The sequence below is a fragment of the Zootoca vivipara genome, chromosome 15, assembly GCF_963506605.1.
Source record: "Zootoca vivipara chromosome 15, rZooViv1.1, whole genome shotgun sequence".
In the NCBI taxonomy this organism is placed as follows: Eukaryota; Metazoa; Chordata; class Lepidosauria; order Squamata; family Lacertidae; genus Zootoca; species Zootoca vivipara.
The window spans coordinates 38876717-38891804 of record NC_083290.1 but is presented as its reverse complement, the minus strand read 5'-3'; positions in this window follow the sequence as shown (position 1 = coordinate 38891804).

The window sequence follows — 15088 nt, the reverse complement described above, 5'->3', positions numbered from 1 at the left end:
CAGTTTGGTCAAACTCATGTTCGTAGCTTCGAGAACACTGTCCAACCATCTCGTCCTCTGTCGTCCCCTTCTCCTAGTGCCCTCCACCTTGCCCAACATCAGGGTCTTTTCCAGGGAGTCTTCTCTTCTCATGAGGTGGCCAGAGTATTGGAGCCTCAGCTTCAGGATCTGCCCTTCCAGTGAGGACTCAGGGCTGATTTCCTTAAGAATGGATAGGTTTGATCTTCTTGCAGTCCATGGGACTCTCAAGAGTCTCCTCCAGCACCTTAATTCAAATATCCTGTTCTCACAGTGACTAACCAGGTGCCTTGGGGAATCCCACAAGGAGTGCCTAAATGCAACAGGACTCTTCCCCACTTGTGAGTCCCAGCAACTAGTATTCAGCATCATGCCGCCTCCAACCACGGAAAATGTATTTGTCTGCTGGCAGAAGGTCCACAAAGACAGGACTTGAAGGCCCTTCCTTGACAAGGAATTCCAGAGCCTAGGAGCAGCCACCAAAAAGGCCCTCTCTGACGTTCCTGTCAAATAATAGAATGGAGCTGGGGAAATCAATTCGTTCCATATATATATATCTTTTTAGCCACCATTCCACTGCAGACCAACTGAGGATAATCCTAAGGCTGATTGAGATGTTGCCACTCCACTCCAGGCTTTTGAAAAATGTCTGTTTATCCCCCATCCTTTCCTCCATGCAAGAGAACCAGCACAAATTCACACACACACACACACACACACACACACACACGGTCTTAAAGTTAATCTCCATATGTGCAAGAACAACAAAACCATGAGGTATGTGGACAGGTTAAAAATAGACTCCTGGCATGGGAGGGCAATTGCCAATGGACAAGGAGTTTCACAAATGCTGGCCAAGCAGGAAGAGATATCATAGATGTATTTCCCTCCCATTTCATAAACAAAGCTTTGAGCCCAGGATAAACAGTTGAAGCCCTGTTGTTCTCTCTTTCCTAACTTGGGGGCTTTAATGATGAGAAGAAGAAGTAAACACCTCTCCCCTTCCCATTCTATAGCATGGAAGCATTTATTGCTTTTTTCTCTTAGCATCCAGAACATTCTGTGACGGAGGAATGTCACTTGCAGGAACAATTGCTCTGCCACTCTTTGGCTTAATTCCAGCTGGAATGACCAGGCCATTCTGAAAGACAATTAACAGTGTTCAAGGGGTTTCTGCTGGAATTACAATTTAGGCCTGAGGCACACTTGGACCGGCCCTATTATTAGGTAGGGTAGGGTGGCCTCATACACATCACCAAAAAGAAGGAAATATATCACCAGAACACAAAAGATGAGAATGACTTATATAACATTTGCATGCACTGATGTCTATGAAGGTTTGCACATTTGGACATAATTACCATAATTTAAATAGGGTCAGTGGTGCAGGTCTTCCTTGTTGATGGATAACTTTAAGGGCCATGCTGGTTTTCATTCCAATGTTCTTTTTCTGGACCAATTGGACTTGGACAAAACAGAGCTGTGGGATAGGGACTCCCTTCAAAACAACCAAAACTTGGCTTGGCACTCCAAGCTGCAGCTAAGCCTAGCCACCATTACACTCCTAGCATAATGTAGTTGTGGTAGAGCATCTGCTTTGCTTGCAGAAGGGCCCAGGTCCAATCTCTGGCATAGGAATGCTTCTCAGTGCAAGTATTTAGGGAGAAGACACAAATTATTTCAGCTTGGGATGCCAGGGCTGTCACACACCTGCCAGGTAAAGATATTTTTTTTTCCTACCAGAGAAAGGAAAAACAACCAGCCCGAGGTCATCCAAAATAAATAACTGTTGGCATGCCCTCAATTCTGATCCCAGCATTTCTGGATATCAGCTGTGTGTTTACACTAAAGATGGCCTCTGCAGTTATTCTTGTTGTCCCCCCACGTATTCTCTACATAGCATTTGGAATGTATAAAGTACGTGACAACCTTTATTTGGGGGCAACAACTAGTCTTTCTCACAAGATGGGGATGCCACATTTCCAGATGTGCATATAATGGCAGCACAGCACATGTGGATGGCTGTGAGAAATATGGTTGCCATATTTCTTATGACTTCTAGTTTGAGCCTGGAAGGATAAGTGCCAACTGCCCATTATACAGTGATCTAAGGTTTTCACTGCACTTGCTACACTTGAACGTATTTTTTTTTAAAGAAACACCAACTTCACATGGATATCTGTATGGACACCTGGTGGGCTTATATCGATTTATATGTTTAATTTTAGAAGGAAGTACTGATAGCTACTGTATTCTCAATGCGCGTTGACAGTTTGCATTGCTGCCTGTTTCTCTGCCCTTTAAAAAATATTCATTTGTTGTTGCTTTCCTCTTTGTTAAATTTGAAATGTTTTTGTCTGGAATTCCGCCAAATGAGCTGGATTTAAACCACACGCATCAGCCAATGAGTGGGGATTAAATCCCACACAATTTGTCTCTGTGCCCTTGTTCTTTGCTGCTAAGAGGTATGCGCAACCAACACAGGATAATCTGCACACCATTAGATGATGTCATGAAGCACATCAGCTGTTAGGCATGGCTTAGGGGGAAATAGCATTGTGGGCCAACTAGGACTCAAGGAAGTTCCCTACTCTGGTCTAGGTATTCATTTTTAGACTGCATAAAAACCAATATTAGTTGCTTGTGTGTAATACAGTGAAATACCTTTTTAAGACAATTGAATAAATGTAAACACGCCAGGCTACCTCTGTTTATATCCAGGCTTGTGCAATGATTCTTCCTCTGCACACTTTTCCCCTTCAGACTATTAGTCTGATCATGATTAATTTACCCCACTTTGGGGACATTTTGCAGCTGTGTCTGGGAATTTCCTCAGCACAGAAGGGTAATGCAGTGCTATTCGTTTCAGCCATTCCCATAGACGCCTTTGGGATTTCCCAGTTCCTTGCATACAAAGCTCTGTGGGAACAGCCTACCAAACAGCAATAACATGTGCCCTGAGCATGTGCCCTGATGCTGGCATCCCCAGTGCAAGGCAATGATGCACCCTCATTCAGGGTTACGAATTATAAAGTCTTCTCATGCAAGTCTGTGGAAAACAGGAAATGTGTGTGAACTATGGAGGGAATGCCAGAGGCATTTATAGATTGTTATAGAGTGATGGCTGGGACTGGGACTGAAAGAAGCTTCAAAAGGCCAAGGGGACACCCTGGGTAAGGGCATCTAGAAGGAACCGCATAGCCCCCCCCCCAAAAAAATGTCCCTTTTCTTGCACATTCATGATGACTTGTGCTTATGGTGCTATTAGAAGTTTATACGTGAACCCACTTTCAATACTGTTTGTGCCTGCAAAAGTTTCATGACAGACCTACTGCTTCATTTACAGTCAATGTGCGTCTCAAAACTTCCTGCTAATATCTTGTATACCACAATGACTGTGTTCGACCTCTTGTTGCCAGAGGCTTTATGCCTCTGAATACCAGTTGCTAAGAATCCCAGGTGGGTCAGAGTGCTGCTCCTCTCAAATCCAGCCTGCGGGCTTTCCACAGGCATCCGGTCAGCCATTATGTGACCAGGATGCTGGACCAGTTAGGCCACTGACCTGATCCAGCAGGCTCATCTTATGTTTTTAAATGTTCCAGGGTTGATCTTAGGGAAATGCTTCATAGCAACATGGGCTCAGTCATAACCATCGGAATTACAGCAGGAGCCGGGAGATTTAACCAGCTGAGGAAGGGTTACACAGTGAATAAAAGAGAGCTGGGAGAGAAAAAGACTGAAGTGCCCTTTGCTGGCTTCTATACGGCCAGAAGCCTGGAGGCAAGAGAAAGAAAAGGCAGGGATAGGAGACTAGTGCTACTGAACTCCAACTCCCACCATCCCTTACAATTGGCTGTGCTGGTTTGGGCTGATATGAGTTGGAATCCAACAACATGTAGATGGAGACAGGTTCCCCACCCATGTCAGTGGTGGCTGGTAACGTTCTGACCTGGCAAAGCTGCAATTTTAACCTTTCTGTTTTCACTGAAATAGGATTTGTACAGCTCTTATTTAGGGAAACATGCCATTGTACACATGTCATTATCTCCTCAGTAAAAAAACAACAACCCTTAATTATTCTCTGCAAAGGTATAGACAAGGGAAGGACTTTCATGTAAGTACAATTTTCAGACATGAATGACTTCATACATCTTATTTAAAAACTAAACCACGCTACATGATCAGTGGCGTGGTGTGGGGGAGGGCAGGGGGCAGCTGCCCCAGGGGCAAAATTGTGTTTTAAAATCCATGTATTGTTTACACCTACATGCCCATTGCCAAAGAACTAAACAAGCACACAAAATCTGAGGAAAACTTGCTTCAGTTCCATGAAGACTCCCCAAAATCAATTAAACTCCTCCCATATCTGCTATAGTGTCTGTGCTGATGGAGTAAGAGCCATCCTAGTACAATAGGACTGTATCTCCATCAGCCATGTGCTTTTATCCTGCTTAGCTATACTTTTGTATTAGGATTGGCTGAGCGGTGCAGATAGCTGATTGGCCAGAGAACAGGAGATTAACAAATACAGTACTTCTGTAAACTGAAGGAAGTATAAAATGTGGGCAGAAAGAGATTTGAGATTTTGAGGAGGAAGTGGTTAAAAACTCCTTGACCTTTTCAGTGGGAGGGCCATGCCCCAGTAGCCCCAGTGGGCCAGCCTTCACTGATCCATGTCTTAAGATGTTGCCTTCTGTAGAGCAACCCTCAGTTGGTGGGGTACAGAAGGTTCAGTTGTTGTGGAGCCTGCAAGGAAAGTTCCATGGACAGGTTGTGGATGTTGGATGACGGAAAGTGCTTCTTCACACCATGCATGGTTAAATTGTGGGGTTTGCTCCCAAAAGAGGCAGTGATGGCCACCAAGTTGGGTGGCTTAAAAAGAGGAGTAGGCAAATTGATGGAGGACAAAGCTATAAATGACTACTAAACACTGGTGCTACCTACATTGTCAGTGGCAGTACATCTCTAAATAGCAGCTGCTGGAAACTACAGGAGGGGAGAGTGCTGTTGCCCTCAGGTCCTGCTTGTGGACTTCCCATGGGCTTCTGGTTGGCCACTGTGAGAACAGGATGCTGGGCTAGAGGGGCCACTGGTTTGATCCAGCCAGCTCTCCTTATATTTTTATGTTGAGATATATTGGATTATTATTTTTTACTTTCATTGCAGTAATTATTTCTAAATAAACATATAAGCTACCACATGCAAACCCTCTTTTGTCCCTTTCCTCTGGCAATGAATAAGCAGTTACCCTACCCACAGAATTGCTCCCATCTATGCAGTTGGGCTGCTGAAACATCCTCCCAGCAATGCAAGACATTCCTAGGATAAACAGCACCAGTATCACTGGGGAACCAGTATCACATGTGCAGAGCATCTTGTGGAGGTTTACTGGCTACAGTCTTCCTGGGAGACACAGTACCCAGTGGGTTAAAGCTGCACGCAGTGTTTTTTATGTGCTGATGGGGAAATATGATGACAGATCATTCCAAACAACTTCAAAGCTAAATGCAGTAGGCTAACATGGAAACTATTCCTGAGGGTCCAGCAGACGAAACGAGACTAATTAGCGCGAACACACACACACCATTAAAGGGGGAAGCTCAAACCAGTGCCAAAGGCCTAGGGTTTCGATTGGCTCAGAGCCCATCCACATCAAACCACATGGCTCAGCTATTCTCTCACCATCCATTTAACGTATCAAGCAGCCAAAGGGGATTTGGGGCTAAGTTTGTAAATCAGCATCTCTCTCCTTTTCTATTCCCCTCCACAAAAAGGGAACACAAATTGCTTTCTCTTCAGAGACCTTGAAGACCTACATCAGGCCTTGAGCTGACATGAACTTTATAAGCTTCCATATTGACTTTTGCTTGCCAGAGCAAAGAAACCACAGTGGCACAAGTGGGGGCTGGTTCATTTCTCAGGCTGACCTCATGCCCAGGCATATGATTCAGGTGGATTTTTAGAGATCTGGACCTGAAATCAATGTTGCAGGGCATTCAGAGGGAATCTTCTTGGACTCGGTCTTGCAAAAACAGGGTAATGGCCCAGAATAAGCTGCCAGCCAAACATTCTGACGAGGTCACAAGGAAGGCCTTGTCACTTGTCACTCACATGTCACTCATATGTCACTCTCATGGTGTCAAGTCTACCTTCCGTTCCCACTAGAAATGTTTTCCGTTGCTTGTTCTGGCTTACAAGCAGCTGTGAACAGATTTGCAGGAAAACTATGAAGGCAGTCCCTTTATAATCTATTACTCACAGCATCAGTGGCAATGCCTTAGCATTTGGCATTTAAGAGTCCAAATGGACCTATTTGATTTTTACTGGCTCAACAGCCAGTGTTGTCTGATGGACAGGAACATGGAAAGCTACCAAGTCCGATCATTGGTCCATCTAGCTCAGTATTGTCAACAATGATTGGCAGGGCCTTTGAAAGGTTTCTGAAAGGGAATATTCCCAGCCCTATCTGGAGATGCTAGGAATAGAATCTGGGACCCTCTGCATGCAAAGCAGATGCCAGACCCTCCAAGTGTCCCTATTTTCCAGGGATGTCCCTGATTTAGAGAAGGCGTCCTCATTTCTGATTTGATCCCAGAATGCCCCACTTTCCCTTAGGATGTCCCTATTTTCGCTGGAGAAATGGAGGGTATGGAGTTATCTGACCCCCGAGTCTTCTGAAGGCAACCCTATATAGGGGAGTCTTTTTAAATGTTTAATGTTTTATTATGTTTCTATATATGTTGGAAGCTGCCCAGAGTGGCTGGGGCAACCCAGTAAGATGTGTGGGGTAGAAATAGTAAAATTATCTTTATGGAATGCAGCGTCCCTATTTTCACCGGAGAAATGTTGGAGGGTACAAGATGCTCTACCATTGAGCTATAGCACTTCCCAAAGTGTCAAGTCAAACTTTCCCTGTCGATGAATATTGACAGCATTCATTTATTCAGAATGCACACAATTCCCCCAGACTATGACATTCTTTACATTTTCCAAGAAATCTTCTGTTGCTGGAGAGGACACCATATATAATGCAATAGCAAAGGGGGTTGCAGTGATTATTCACAGAACTGTATTTGGTAGTAATGTGGTACCATAAGTGACTTGTCTTATAAGCAGAGATTGGAAATGGCCACGTGAGCAGATGAGGAGAGAGTTAGCATCCATCCCCTTGCTTGTTCTGATCCCGTTGATGATCAGCATTCCGTCCACCCACTTCTGTTGCTATTTGCATTTTTAACTTCATGACTAGAGATATGGAACCTGTGTGCCTCCAGATGTTGTTGGACTACACCTCCCATCATCCCTGATCATTGACCATGCTGGCTGGGGTTGTTGGGAGATTTAGTCCAATTGCATCTGTTGAAGCACAGCTTCCACATCCCTGGGTTTGACCCCAAGCCAAAAAGAGGTCAGTTCCTGCCAGCTCCATCACCTCACCAGTGCATTAAAATATTCTCATGAATTGTTCTTGTAACTGCAGGTTTATATATATATATATATATATATATATATATATATATATATATCAGTAATAATTACCAAACCAAACATAAGGGCTATCAATACTATATAAAAATCACTCAAAATGTGATAAAAACATAAAGTCTAGTCTTCCACACTACAGCAATATGAATAAACAGTGCCACATTACAAAAAGGAAAGGAAATGCAACATATATTTGTAATTTAACTTGGCACTTTTAACTCAGATTTAGCACCCATGTCTCCTCCCTCTCCTTTTCTTCCCTCTCCACATTCACTGTTTTAAAAATCATAGCTGAGTCAGAAATGAAGATTAATTTGCATCCTGCAGGAGCCTTATTACTCAGGCTTGCTTCCATCCCTGAGATGCTACAAGCAAAATCCAGCACTCGGCAGCCCAGAATTCATCTTCTTACTATTTACTTGAATCTTATGACAACAGCGGCCAAGTTGCAGACAGTAAGGTGTCAATAGCCAACATAACATCAAGATGACATCACCACGAGATTCATGCCCCCCCCTAAAAGTATCCAGTTCATGTCCTGCTGGACTTCAGACTTCTGGGCAACCCTGCAGAGTTCTCCTGTCCCAGGCTCACCAGAGGTATTTGAACCACCATAAACACTGTTAGGGACTGAGATCTACAGTGATGGTTGGAGCCCCTTAGCTCTATGGGAGGATACAGCTGTATGTTCTGCACCTCCTAAGCTAGGGCCCCTCTAGACCAGTGTTTTATTGAAACCAGACAGGCACCTACAGTTCTGATATGTTGTCATCTCTTCTGTTCTGTATTTCATAATTGTTCCGATTTTAAAAATGTTTTTATTGTACACGGCCATGAGTTGGCAGTTTATAAATATTCTTAAAAGTAAGAATGAAATAGATAATGCTCAATGTAACAGAGAATTTGGCTATTACAGACCTGGTAATAACCTGTTAGCACCTCTTGCTGAGCAAACCTTTTAAAAAAAGATTTATGAATTAACCTTGATCACAATGATCTCTGTTAAAGTGTTATTGTCCTCTCTGGTCGAAGTGTTATTGTGTTAAAGTGTTAAAGTGTTATTGTCCTCTCTGGTCGAAGCTGTGTGAATAGAGGCCTGGAGTAGGAAAAGTCCCCTCCCATTCTTTTCCACAGCAAGCTTTTTTACATAACCAATGGTGGTCAACATCTCCAAAGGGCTGTGTCAGGGTTAGGTCTACCCCTCAGCCACAGAATATTCTGCCAGTGTTTGCCTAAGAGGAAACAGCCAAAAGTTTACTAAATTTTAAGACATATAATAAAAGAGACAGTGATGACTACCAACTTTAAAAAGAGGATCAGACAAATTCATAGGGGGTAAGGCTATGTTCTGCCTCCAGTGATGGGGCAATACACCCATGCATGTAAGTTGTTGAGAATCACAAGTGGGGAGAGAGCAATTGAGCTCAGGTTCTGCTGGATATTCCCCTAGCCTTCAGCTTGGCCTGGTCCAAGGTCCTTCTTAGGTAAATGCTTATTTTGGAGCATGTATTATTATTATTATTAGTAGTAGTAGTATTAAATGTAATCCAGTTGGGATTCAGGCCCCATCATGGGACTGAAACTGCCTTGGTCGCACTGGTTGATGATCTCCGGCGGGCTAGGGACAAAGGTGACAGCTGTTTCCTAGTTCTGCTGGATCTCTCAGCGGCTTTTGACACCATCAACCATAACATCCTTCTGGACCGTCTAGAGGGGTTGGGAGCTGGGGGCACTGTCATACAGTGGTTCCGCTTCTTCCTACTGGGCCGTGTTCAGAAAGTGGTGGTGGGGGATGAGTGTTCGGACCCCTAGGCTCTCACTTGTGGGGTGCCTCAGGGATCTGTTCTCTCCCCCATGCTTTTTAACATCTACATGCAGCCACTGGGAGAGCTCATCAGGGGGTTTGGGCTGGGTGTTCATCAGTATGCGGACGATACCCAGCTCTACCTCTCTTTCAAATCAGAACCAGTGAAGGCAGTGAAGGTCTTGTGTGAGTGCCTGGAGGCGGTTGGAGGATGGATGGTGGCTAACAGATTGAGGTTGAATCCTGACAAGACAGAAGTACTGTTTGTGGGGGACAGGAGGCGGGCAGGTGTGGAGGACTCCCTGGTCCTGAATGGGGTAATTGTGCCCCTGAAGGACCAGGTGCGCAGCCTGGGAGTCATTCTGGACTCACAGCTGTCCATGGAGGCACAGGTCAATTCTGTGTCCAGGGCAGCTGTCTATCAGCTCCACCTGGTACGCAGGCTGAGACCCTACCTGCCTGCAGATTGTCTTGCCAGAGTGGTGCATGCTCTAGTTATCTCCCGCTTGGACTACTGCAATGCGCTCTACGTGGGGCTACCTTTGAAGGTGACCCGGAAACTACAACTAATCCAGAATGCGGCAGCTAGACTGGTGACTGGGAGCGGCCGCCGAGACCACATAACACTGGTCTTGAAAGATCTACATTGGCTTCCAGTATGTTTCCGAGCACAGTTCAAAGTGTTGGTGCTGACCTTTAAAGCCCTAAACGGCCTTGGTCCTGTATACCTGAAGGAGCGTCTCCACCCCCATCGTTCTGCCCGGACACTGAGGCCCAGTACTGAGGGCCTTCTGGCGGTTCCCTCATTGCGAGAAGCCAAGTTGCAGGGAACCAGACAGAGGGCCTTCTCGGTGGTGGTGCCTGCCCTGTGGAATGCCCTCCCATCAGATGTCAAAAAGGAAAACAGCTACCAGATTTTTAGAAGACATCTGAAGGCAGCCCTGTTTAGGGAGGCTTTTAATGTTTAACAAATTAGTGTATTTTAATGTTTCTGTTGGAAGCCGCCCAGAGTGGCTGGGGAAACCCGGCCAGATGGGCGGGGTATAAATAATATATTAGTAGTAGTAGTAGTAGTAGTAGTAGTATTCCATGGGGTCACGAAGAGTCGGACACGACTAAACGACTAAACAACAACAGTAGTATTAAATAAATTTATATACCACCCTTCATTAAAGGCCACAGGGTCATTTAAAACATAGTAATAGAAATGTCATAATCCAAATGCATATCATAATATTCATAAAATAATAACAATTATATAAGCCCCGCCCTGCATAATTGATCACAAGATGCTGTGCACACACACCATTTGAATGGCAATGCCCATCAACTTCAGGGGGCAGCCCTCTCAAATATTTTATTGCAGGGGCCAAAGGGACCTATGGTTCCCAGGATTCTTGTGGGACATTTTGAATGTGTGTTAAGCCTGCTTTGAATACATGATGTAGATGTGACCTTACAGAGCACGGAGGGCTACAGAATCCATATCACCACCTTTGTGACATCATTGGATACAACTCACTGCATATTAAACAGAATCTTGCTGATAAATTCTTAAAAATACATTTAGGACTATCCCCCACACTTTAACTGTAGCGTGCAACGTGCAATGTCCAAATGAAACATGAATGTTTCGTACTTTGGGTAATGTACCAGATTGCTTCCTCCTGCCCGCGCTGGAACAGTCCTATGAATAGAGGACTTGGAGACTCCGGTCCACTCTTGGACATTTGTAAAAAGCCCACGTTCTACTTACAAGCAACCTACTAATTTCTTTTCCAACTGAAATGCCTCTCTTTTCTTCCAGTGACAATTCCCAGAGCTGTTGGCCAAGGAATGTATGAATAACAAGTGACATTACTGCTTCTCACAGGGATTCCATAGCAACACTCTGCAGTATGTTCTCAATGTTCCAGGATAGAGAGATCATAGGAGAGCAATCTTGCAACATCTTGTACTAGATATACATATAAGGTTCCAAGGATTTTCACATCTAGTGATTCTTCTTTTTTCACATTTAGCAAGAGAAGAAAGGACATCTGCACTAAGCCCAGCTGTGTGAAACAAGGCAGAGTTCCTCCTATGTAAAAAAAGAAAAAAGGTGCCGTATTGCTCTCTTCTTCTTTCCAAACAGAAAACAGGAAATGGGTCGCTTGTGCTGCATTAAGAATGGACATTGGTTATATAGGGTGATACTTCTAACTGAACCAGCTGCAAAAATTGTTTGGATGCATAGAACTGTTCATCTGCCACTTAGACAACTGAAAAATAGCTACAACTAGATACTGAACAGAAGAATGTGAATCCATCATAAAAAATAATAATGCAGATCATCATCGGGTGTGTAAAAGGCGAAATAAAGCAATAAAGGAAATGAGAGAAGTATGCTTGCTGAAATTATGTATAAAACACGATGTCTATTATCCCCAAATATATTTTCCCAGATTTCCTCTCCCCTTTTTGTCTTTGCTAAAAATCCAGTTCTAGAGTATTGTGTCGAGTTCTGGGCACTGGTTTAAGATGGATCTTAATAAATGGGATCATATCCAGAGAAGACAAAACAGGTGAGGAAACTGGAGAAAAAAGGCACCATTGCTATTCTGGGGTGGGATTCAATCACATACTGGGGAATTCAGGTTACGCAATTGTCTTTTGAGGTTTCCTTAATAAGCTCTTGAGTTTCCTACATTGTTTCTTCCCCCTCTTTTCCTCTTTGATGATGCTTGGGCAAGGCTAATTCCGTCCTTACATAAACATTATGGGAAAATATCCACAACATTCCCTGTTTATTAATATTTATAAACAGAGTTTCATCAGTCCCCCAAATATTACTATGGCTGAAATCCTAAGCACTCTCGCTTGTGAGGAAGTTGCATTGAACTCAGTGAAGTTTGCTTCCAAGTAGACATACACAGAATCAGGCCACACAAGTGCGGTGGCCATACTCCTGCCTAACATTTGCTCATTATCAATCTGAATGGCTGTCAGAGGACAGTCCTCTATTTGAAGGGTTATCAGATCCAAGACTGAGGGCTTGACCACACCATCTTCCCTCCTCAGGGAAACATAATATTTAGTGCTGAATTGGAACAAATGGCCATTAGGTTTCCCATGGATTGCCATTTGTTCTGACTCACTAAAGAGCAGGTTTTCTGGGAGAAAGCAGCAGGTCAAGTGGAAAACCATGTAGGAATGTTCAGGGTGGCAGAAGAGGATATATTTATTATTAATATCCTTCCTAACCTGCACTAGCAAGTTCCTTTACTTAGCAGAGTTTATATTCCCCTTCTCACACACAGCAGAAAATTTGTTGCAGACTCATGTGAGTTTCTTAAGACAATACACAATTCAATCTGGCTTGTCCAGATTGAAATGAGTTCTAATATTTTCCTAGTAAGACCCTTTGAAACCCTCCAAAAAGAATAAAGACACCGCAGTCTTTATTCTTTATCTTTATTCCTTATCCTAAGCAATAAAAAGAAAGTTTACTCATGATCAGGCAGAGCACAGTGTGATCCCGGAAGGCAGGCTTACAAGCATATACAAACAGGTTTACCCCATATGTGGGTTGACCTAGTGGCTGCAGTTACCAGTCCGGGAAGTTCGCATGATGAAAGGAAGATGGAAAAGAGGGAGAGTGGCAGCATGCCTTGTCCTTTTACCAGGTCTGGAAAGGTCATGCCCACCCACTAGTCACATGCAAGGAAGGATGCTCCAGGCCAGGAGAAGAGGAAGTTTCGACTGGCTGGACCAAACATTCCCTTGCATATCCACGCTAGGAAAACAAGGAATGTTGTACTTGACTGCTCCCAGTGGATTACATTCCACAAACCACTTCCTGGGCACAGGACAAGTGAAAGTGTGAATGAGCCCTAAGGAGCATAAAAGGGGCCATGAAGATGCCCATCAGCACTAAGCACTTGGACAGCAAACAAAGCAGATGCAAAGGTCACCTAGCCACAGTCTTGTTCTCACTATAGAGAGATGTATTATAGTAGATATGTGTTACTTGAGAGACTGCCTTATTCATACCCAGTAGGTCCAGGGGTTTTGCAGCAGAGGTTTTCATTCAAGTCTCCAAAATATCACAGTAACTCAGAACAGGGCTTTCTGTGTGGCAGCCCTTCTTCTGTCAAACAACATCCCTGTTGAGCTATGACAGGTGCCCAGTACCTGTACTTTCCAGAAACAATTGAAGACATTTCTCTTTCCCCAAGTTTTTTTACAACTGGCTGTAGAAGTTTCTGTCTTAGGTATGCATTTTGTATCATCTTTAGTTATTCTTTGTACTGTTTAAACCTTGTGTCATGGGTCATGGGTTGGGACAGGGTATGCCCACCCACAGGAATAAACCAGGGGCTGGGGGGGGGGAGGGGGTGACATACCCCATGGGTCAGGACAGGATGGGGACAACCACAGGGATGAGCCAGGGGGTGGGGGGAGGAGGGGAAGGGGTAGCTCATGGGTCGGGGTAGGGTGGGGGGACTCACAGGGAGTGAGTCCCCCACCAGGGCCAGCTAGTAACTTTTATAACAACAACAACAACAACAACAACAACAACAACAACAACAACAACAACCCAGAGGCTTTTCTATTAGGTATTGTAGGTGCTGAAATTCCAAGGGAGCAGAAAATACTTTTTATGTATGCGACGACAGCTGCACAGATGTTGTTAGCCCAGAGATGCAAAGAAGATAAAGTCCCTACCAGAGAGGAATGGCAGATGAAGTTGTTGGACTATGCCGAAATGACAAAACTGACCAGAAAGCTCAGAAACCAGGAATGGGAAAAATCTATAAGTTACCTTAAAGATCACTGTAAGCAGTTGAAAACACTAACAGGACTGTAATAACACTTGCAATGTAACGAGAACTTCGCATCTAATGGAGTTATAAAAAAAACTTGGTTTTGGTTTTGTGAAAAAGATGCAGTAGAAAAGGTTTAATGATGGTACCCATCGGAGGGGAAGGTGGGAAGTCCAGAGATTCGGAGGAATCTTTTAACAGTGGATATGTTGTGGAATGATTGTAATTTTGAATATGTAAAACCAAATAAAAAATATTATAAAAAATAAACCTTGTGTTAGCTGTTTATATGTGAAATGTGATTTGTGAAGATGTGATAATTTCTAAATTTGAATCTTTACCCCCCCCAAAAAATAGCAGATGCAAATGTTGTGAAAATAGGTGTCCTCTTTGGTAATTCATTTCCTCTCTCGGACAACGGGCTTTCTCTTTCTTGAGGCTTAACATCCATGGCAATACCAGCCTGCAGTCCAGCAATACTGAAGTCCATCTAGGTCCACAAGCATGGCCAAACTCGGCCCTCCAGATGTTTTGAGACTACAATTCCCATCATACCTGATCACTGGTTCTGTTAGCTGGGGATGATGGGAGTTGGGCCAAGTTTGGCCATGACTGATCTAGGGAGAGACTTTGGCTTGAACCTTACACACATTTACCTAGTAAGCTGTATTGAACACAATGGGATCTGCTTCTGAATGAACATGCCTAAGATTGCACCACACAGCTGCATCTGCATTAGACAGTGACACAACTTGGCATGAGGCACAGAGACTGTACCTTTAAAGCACATTCTTTCCTCCAATGAATCTGGGCACTATAGCTCATTCAACACAGAGTCGCAATTTTCAGCAACCCTTTACAAACCTAAAATTGATAAAATAGGATTTTAAGGCTTGCACCTGGCAAGGCTCACTGGAAATTGGGGCTGTGCGTATTTGGTGAAAGGAGATTCACCCGGGGCTCCTGTCTGGGACTG